This window comes from Pyxicephalus adspersus, chromosome W (genome assembly GCF_032062135.1).
Source record: "Pyxicephalus adspersus chromosome W, UCB_Pads_2.0, whole genome shotgun sequence".
NCBI lineage: Eukaryota > Metazoa > Chordata > Amphibia > Anura > Pyxicephalidae > Pyxicephalus > Pyxicephalus adspersus.
This window is the reverse complement of record NC_092870.1, coordinates 904546-913812: the sequence shown is the minus strand read 5'-3', so window position 1 is coordinate 913812 and position 9267 is coordinate 904546.

The window sequence follows — 9267 nt, the reverse complement described above, 5'->3', positions numbered from 1 at the left end:
AGGTTCAGTTCACCACAGTCACTCCCTTGCGTACCACTCCGAGCTTCCCCCAGGGTACTCAATATAAAGCATATTATTTCTGGGAGAAATGTGGTATAACTTCCCTTGCCCTAGATGACTGCAACAAACTGTTGTCTTGGCATACTAAGGGCCAAGTATGCTCTTCCCTCTTATCACTTTTTATTACTTACAAGTATGAAAAGTATGTTTTTTGAAATGTCTGAAGTCGCTCCAAATGTGATGTTACCGTCTTCATTATCAAGTATTTTAGGCACCCCATCTTCCAAACACTCTTTTTTCTGATATATATCCTTTGATGATGGAAAGCGAAATGTATGCATTTTGGAGGTCTGTCTTTATAGTTATAGAAAATATGATGGGCCACACTTACCCTATAACTCAACACATGGCTCTTTTTCATGTGCCATCCATATCCGTGCAAACACAAGGTCTCCATGCTCAGATTTCAGTGTACAAACCTGAACACTTATGTTTTCTGACTGCGAAGAAGTGCATTCTAAAAAATTGTCTAGAACCACACCCTCATACAATTTTGCAGCTCTTAACTTACCTTCAATCTCTAATGATGATACCAAGACGGAGGCTACCCAACACCTTGATACTCACCCACAAAAATGTTTGATACGTGGATGCCGTATCTACAACATACTACAACATTAAACAAAACAATTGAACTCTTTCACCACACTATATGGTATGCTATGAGGGCTTTGGGTGCATCCAAGTAAGCGGTGGATAACCTAGTGATTGTGAAGGAGGAATATAAAACCACTATATACCTAAGTACAGTTACACCGCCATCAGATTGTTATAGCTGCAATGCATCAGTTTTTCCTGGTTAGGTATTGTTTTCCCTCCCTTCCCCCGGTTTTATTTGTTGTTTTAGGATGTTATGCATACAGCACACAAAATATAAAAAGAGGCAGTCTTGTTTTTCTGTTACATTGACTGCATTGGTGTTTGCTTTTATTTTAAGTTATTTACGACTGTAACCAGATGTACTTTATTTGTGCCATTTGTACCTTTACTAGCATGCTAATAAAATAAAGTTTTTTAAAAAAGACTGTGCAAAAGCCTGAGTTAAGTGCCCATTAGTAGGGCTGGGTCTTTTGGGATGGCTGAGGGAGTGTGGACATAAACTCTATCCCATGGTTCCCAAATATTATTAAATGCCATCAGGTTGTCCTCTTGGATAGCTGTGAGGTATTCCATCAACCTAACCTCCTGTATTCTCTTTACCAAAGTCACAAACGAAGGAGTGCACGTAGATTTCCAATTAAGAGCTAATAGCATTCTAGCAGCAGTCAGAACATGAGTTGTCAGTTTACGGGCCAGGGGCGGAAGACGTGGTATGCGTAGACCCAGTAGGTGATGTGTCAAATTCAAATCCGTCTAACATCCTACTAGACTAGTAGCAGTTTACATACTTATAACCAGAATGGATGGATTAATTGGCAGTCCCCAAAAATGTGTTCAATTGTATCATTTTAGAGGCAAATTAGCTCCTGATTCCTAGCTCCTGATTGCCATTGGCTGCTGGGACTTTATAGCCTCTCTGCTCCCAGTCCCCAGTGCCTGTTGTAGCGTTAGCTGGGCTAATCTGTCTTGGAGAGACTATTGTGTGTTTTCTGTTGCTAACCCTTGCCTGTTTCCTGACATTTTGTTTGTACTCAGCCTGGACCAACCTCTGCCTGTGACCCCGACTTTGCCTGTGCCTACTCCCTTTGTACCTTGCTTAATGAACCGATCACACAGTTTTGACCTCGGCTTGTGTTCTGGATCACCTGGTATTCTTGTGCTGTTTATCTGTGGGCTCCTGTTCTGCTGCAGCTCCTGGTCGGCAAAAGCATCATTTTAAGGGAGGCAATTCTGCCAAACAGAGAGGCGATGTGTTCTCCATTTATCCAGGCAAGATCTGATCTCACAGATAAGAGGTGGTACATTTTTAGTGTATAAAAGGGGGTAAGATGGTGTAATCTGTACTTCCAAGTAGCTGATACTATCAGTCTTCAATTTGAACGGAAATTATGTTTGTATTGAGGTTAGGAGAGGGGATGTTAGATGTAAAGGGAGTGCATCAGTTTTGTTTGAATTTATCTTGTAGCCAGACACAGATCCTTAAAGTGACATTTTTTTCCATAAATTAGGTAGAAAGATCAGTGGGTCAGATAAAGTAGACAGCACATCATCTGCATATAATGAAACAGTGTAATTTTTATGGTTTATATTAATTCCCTTTATGTTTGGGTTTAAATGGATATGGGCTACAAATTACCTTGTGGGTATTATCTCTTGAATGGCGTAACGGGATGAATCCTGTTTGGTTCGGATGTATGAGATTTGGGAAAAAATGTGTCAATGTCGCAAGAACTCTTTGCCTGGTTTGGGGAGTACAATAATATCGGAGTGTAGCATGGTGGATGGGATGGGTGTACCATCCAGGAACTCAATAAATGGTGGGAGTATGGAAGTGAAGTAGGAAAATATGTCTTGTAAAATAAGAATATAAGGCAGTCCATTGGGACCAGGTGCTTTATTGTTGGGAAGGCAACCTGTAGTACCACTAATTTCTTCAGAAGAAATCGGGCGGTTGAGGGCTTCTGATTCGCTTTCCGAAAGTTTCAGGATTCAATTTGATTTGATAACTAGGCTGTAATTGATGTCAGTAGGTCTTCCCCTTGTTGGGTCTGGTCTCGATGTACTGTGCTGTAGAGATGTGTTAGACGGCACCGCACATGCAGACCAGGCAGCATCTGCGATCAGCAGGAGCAAGTGGGAATCACTCAGTAGCGTCTACATTCCTGCACTATGGTGGGGAAAACGAGGGGGAAGACTAAAGATCAGATACCCTGATCTCAGCTGCTTCAGGCTCAGATGACTGACCACCAGCAGCGCGTTCTCCACAAATGGATTCACCTGGGTCTTTGACCAATGGCTCAGGTAGGAACAAGGGGACAGAAGCACGGGAATGGAAAGGGGTGTCTCCACCTGCACCCCTGGGAATATCTTTGAAAGGCTCCTGAACCCGATCCCACAGTATGCTGAAGCTACTTTACAGAGTCAATCCATATCACATAGCCCTGTTTCTCCTCATATAAATAATAAAGAGCCTATGTCTACAAATATATATATTACTAAAGTGGACAGTGATAATGTTTTACTTCAGGATGACTCTCCTCCTGCAGTCTTGTCCCCACTTTGTGATGGGGAATCTAGATTGTTTGCACACCTGGCGGCACTCATTGGCTAAAACCTCAGCCTCTATTACTGCTGAACAGTTGCTATACAAGCTGGATCTACTCTCTTCTTCTGTTACTCACCCTCGTTCTGCAGATGCAGACCAAGTCTTGCTATATCCTTTGTGGCAAAGGGCCAGTCAAGGCTTTAAAAAAGGCGCTAAATCTTCTTGAAGAGTGCTCGAATCAATGTGGAAATTTACTTGGATGGGAAGCCTACTCAAAACCCAGAAAAAATATTATTGGCCTTTGAAGAATTTTATTTCTCCCTTTATGGTAAACAGCATAACACAAACCAGGCTACTATGAAAGCATTTTTTAGGGAGATTCAATTACCCAAGCCTAAATCTGAATATGTAGATTTACTGGATAAACCCATGACGGGGGAGGAAATTCTAATTGCATTGCATTCTCATTGCATTGAAGTGTTTGAAAACTAGCAGCGCTCCCGGTCCTGATGGATTTTTGTACATTTACTTTAAAACGTTCACCACACAGTTGATTCCACATTTATTAGAATACTATAATTACCTTCGAGAAGGCAATCCTCTCCCTTTGGAAGCTAATCGAGCTTTTATTATTGTTATCCCCAAACCGGGAAAGGATACCTCTAATGTAGCTAATTATAGACCAATATCTTTAATTAATTGTGACTTGAAACTGATGACAAAGGTCCTCTGGATTCGTTTGAGCTCCTTTTTGGGAGCATATATCCATCCGGACCAGGTGGGGTTTATGTCGTTTAGACAGGCCCCAGATCAAACTAGACGTACTATAGATTTATTATCGTTATTACATACAAATTGGGATGGTGGTAATAAGAGTGAGGCTGTGCTACTTGCTATTTACCTTCAGAAGGCATTTGATAGTGTCTCTGGGTTTGGGGTTTTGTCTGATGGGATTTGGGACTGTTAGCAAATATTTCACTTGGAGGCTTCTGTTCTATGAGTATTAATATTAAGAGGGGAACGAGACAAGGTTGTCCTCTTTCCCCTCTTTTATTTTCTTTAGTAATAGAGCCCTTAGCGATAGCGATTCGGAATCATCCGGATATTAAGGGAATATGATGTGATACAAGGGAGCATAAATGTGCATTATTTGCTGATGATATTTTAATGTATATTTCCTCTCCTCATGTCACTCTACCCAATCTGTTTAGAACTCTGGACAATTTTGCAGTAAAATCAGGCCCTTATGTGAATCATTCTAAATCCCAGGCCTTAAATATTAATAATCCAGAATATCTACCTTCAGTGGTAAAAGATAAAAAATAAATTTTTGTTGGGAATCTCAATCCCTTCAATATCTGGGGATTCAGTTGACCCCCACATACCATTCCTTGATTCAAGCTAATTATATTCCCTTATTTAAAAATTTTTTTGAGGAATAATTGGGCTGCTGCTCCTCCATCCTGGGCCGTATAGCGGCAGTTAAGATGAACAATCTACCTCGGGTGCTATACTTATTCTGTACTCTTCCAATTCATGTTCCCCCTTCAATATTAGTTTCTTTTCAGGCTAAGGTTATGAACTTTGTTTGGGGAGGCAAACGAGGTAGGATTCAGAGACAGACTATGTTGACACCCCGTTCTAAAGGAGGTGTGGGGGTCCCTTAGTTTAATCTGGCAGCCCAATTATCACAACTTTCAAACTCCACAATACGAAGTAATAAACCCCAATGGGTAGAAATGGAGAAATTTACTGTTATAAGGGGAAGTTTGGTATCGTTGATGTGGATCTCAAGAAAACTTAGACAATATAGGGGCTGTACAACTTTAAATCATTTCCTGTTGTTATGGGACACGTTGAAATTTAAATCTGATCTGTGCTCAGGACATACTCCTCTTGCCCCTCTTTGGAATAACCTGGAGTTTTCACCTGGGTAATAATATAACAAGATTTCACTGGTGGTATAAAAAAGGTTTTGAGCGCATTTATGATATAATAGATAATCGTGATATATTCAAATAGAATTTCCTACTAGTAAAAAGGAGCTTCCAAATAATTAATATTTTCATTATAGGCAAATTAGATCCTTTATCTGTTCTAAAACTCGGTTAGCTACACGCCCCTTATGTATCACAGCCTTTGAAAGCTCTTGTAGAACAATACCGGATCTGAAGGGCCAAATGTCGATATTATCTGATATATTGATGTCATCTTCAAACAAACTGAAATATATGCATTCTTGCAATAGAGATTTAGGTAGAACATATTCTAGGGAGGAATGGATATGGCTTATTCACTTTCGAAAATATCATTAAATTCAGCTTTGGTTGAGGCAAACTATAAGGTCATGCTTCGTTGGTATTTGGTCCCCGAGAGGATATTTACCAACCACCCCTCATCCTCACCCCTTTGCTTTTGGGGCTGTGACACGAATGGTACAATATTGCATATGTGGTGGACATGTCCAGTGGCTCAAACCTTTTGGATTAGGATGTTTGAAATAATATCAAAAGTTCTAGGAAGAGAGGTGAAGAGGCTGCATTGTTAAGCAGATGTGATCTGGTAGTCCTAAAGCCTTCCATGAAACTTTTGAATTTGATGTTGTTGGCTGCTCAGATCACCTTGGCTAAATCTTTGAAGTTTTCAGTGATATCAACAGGCCCATTCAATGTTAAAATGGATTGGAGCATGGTAAATGATAATATGACTCATACTCTTAAAAATACATTGCTCAAATGTGATAAAATCTGGGATCCTTGGAAGAAATACTGTTTATCTACTTTGAACAAATAATTAAAATTGATACTATATGGAAAAACAGTTTTATACATTTTGGCTGTTCCCCCCTTTCCTCAATGTTCCCTGATGTGTCATGTGTGTCTTGTTTGTCTTGTCCTGTTTGTCTGGATAATCTTTATTTGATATTGTCCATTCCTTGTTTGAATATAGTCAAAATTCCTGTAGAAGTTTTAATTAATGTCTCGTTTTCACTTTAGGTTCTTTATTATAATGTTTTAGTAATGATTGGATTGGATTTATTTGTATCGGAATAATTTAGATTACTAAAATATACAATTAAATTAAATTAGATCACAGTTAATGAAAAATGTACTAATATTTGTATTGAAAGATTAGAAAAAGTGTAATTTATACAGAATTTATGGTTGTCACATAAATTGAAATGAAAGTCATGTGTTTTTTAAAGGGTTAAAGTTTTTGATTTTTTTTTTGTAGGATATTTACTCCTTCACTTCACTTCTTTTTTCTTTTGTTTTTTTCTCTTTCTCTAGACTTGATTTTGTTACATAATAAGATAATAAGTAGTAGACTTCCGGGGGGGAGGCCAACGATGGAGCCCGCATTTTAACAGCTCTCCGGCTGACCTGATCGCTGCTCACCTGGTTTAGTGCTGTGGAGGAACATTTCCCACCGTTAGACTGCTTCAGCCTGTTCTCCTCCCTCCATGGTGCCAGTACTGCCCGGTGTCCGAGCACATCTAGCTGTTTTTTTTTCAAGCCCATAGTCAGTGCTCTTTTTGTGGTGCCAGTGTGTGGCGGCCATCTTGACCGCGTGGCCAGAGCACTTTACATATTGCTATACAGCCTGGGAGAATCAATACCGGGACTCCTGCTTGCAGGATCTTCTTCTTTTTCCCTCATCTAGTGAGTTATTATTGTTGTTTGCTGCCTGAAGTTTGGTGGCCTTTGTTCTTCTTTTGCGGGACTTTCAGCCTCTGAAGGGGGTGAGTACTTACTGCACATGGTCAGAACTCTCTGTATTTCTGCTTTCACTAACCACTTTGGGCAGCATACAGGTATAGCTACCTCCTGCACTGCTACAACTTTATATACTCACCTTCTCCTTGTTTGCAATTTGTTCTCTGTACTTAGGCCTGAGGAATACATTTTCGGCAGGCTGCTTGCACCTATGATTTTTTCTTTTTGGCTGACTTTACTATTTTTCTGTTGGTAATACTGCTTTCTCAGCTCCCTGCGATCAACTAAGAGAGTTTTGATAGATTGTAAGTACAAGTGTCCAGTGCCTATACCCCCCTGGAGGATTAGCTCCCCTGGGGGATCTACAAATATATGACCTGCTCTACCACACAATGGGCAGACAAAATAAAGCAAAGGGAATGCAACGCTCCGCTGAGCATAATTCTGCTGCTTATTCACCATCTCACTCTTCAGGGGGACAGGATTCCTTTTAGTCACCTATGGATGTTTCTAACTCAGACACTATGTTATTAGGGTCACAACAACCCTCTTCTTCAACAGCCCAGGAGGTGTTCAACCTGTTATCGCCCTACTTTGACAAAATATTTAATACCTTGCAATCCTCCATTGACACAACTCTTCAACAAATTTCCAGTAATACAACTCGCATTACAGAGCTGGAAAAAAGGGTTAGCGACCTAAAGGACCAAATCCTGGCGCATCAATCCACCATTACTGTACAATCTATCCAACTATCATCACTCTCAGAAAAAAATGAGGACTTGGAAAATTGGAACCGTTGCTCTAATCTTTGTTTTTTGGAGATTCCGGAGAATATGAAGTACCCTGATTTGCTGAAATGTATTACAGTAGATCTTATGCATGCCCTCCATCTTGAGCTGCTATCATCGTGTATGATAGTGGGAATTCACCGTATTGGCCCAGAGAAACATGTCCCCAATGCCAGACCATGTGCAGTAATCGCAAAGTTTTTCTATTTTATGGATAAAGAGCGCATTCTTTCTACATATAAAAAGGCTGCCCCATTACAAGTTAATGGATACAAGATTCTCATTTTCCAAGATTTCTCAGCGATGGTAACCCAGCAAAGAAGAGCCTTCTCTCCTGCTTGTAAATTTCTGTTTGCGCAGCAGATCTTTGCTCTGCTATATCCTGCAAAATTGAAAGTCATGATTAATGGGACGACACTACTGCTGGAGGATCCAGAGTCGGCCTTACCACAGATAAAAGAACTCTCAATCCACTATGGAAGAACCGAATCGTAACTATTACCAACTGTTAAGTCATGTATAATTGATGCTGATGTTGGATAATAGAATGGCAAGCCTTTTACTGTTGGTTTTGACCTTGTTTTTTGTTGTCTTTGACAGACAGCCACAGGTATTGCTGCTAACAACGTGGCAACAAAATTCTATGAGTGCAAGTTTGGTTATTGTGCCATTTGTGGTTTGTTTATTCAAATTGAATGCCCGCAATAAAAAATATACAGGTCTCCAACGGCACGTAATAGTTGTAACTGGTTTACAAATGCATAAAGGGAAAAATAGTAAAACTTTAAGTTCACTAAAAACAAAAATTTGGTTTGCAGTGAATGATGTTTGACAGATTGCTTATATGAAAATTCATGTTTCTTCTTTGTTTTACTCTATTGGGAGACACAAAGTTTCCTTTTTAGCATGTAACCCATGTTGTTTATGTTTAAATTTTGGAATGGGTGGTATAGCCTGGGACAATCCTGCCCATTATTCATGTAGACAGGCCATGGCATATTACACTCTGATTTACAAAGATCTATAATAGATTCTTTAAGTATGTCACCCGACTCCCTTCTGATTATTCAGAAGGAACTCAAATTAGTGACCTGGAATGTGGGAGGCCTCAATCATCATATCAAACGTTGCAAAGTGATGACTCCTTTGCGCTCCCTTCACCCAGACATTGTTCTGTTACAAGAAACTCATCTAAAACAGGGAGATACATTACGTCCCCCAGGATCCTGGGTGGGGAAGGTGATTGCTTGCTCTTACATTAAGACAAAGAGAGGGGTACCTTTTATCTTTTTAAGAAAAAAACGGGTTTATCAAATACTTGATGTACAGTTGGATAGGAACTCCCAATATCTGTTGGGAAAAGTGGTTGTTCAGGGTGCCACCTACTCACTCCTTAACATTTATGCACCTACCGTGTTTCCCCGATTTTAAGACATCCCCATTAAATAAGCCACCCCCGATTTTTGAAAAAATAATTAAAATAAGACACTCACCCGTGAATAAGACATCCCCCGATATTTGATCCTGTGTGTGTCTCCTTGATGCTGGCTGCAGC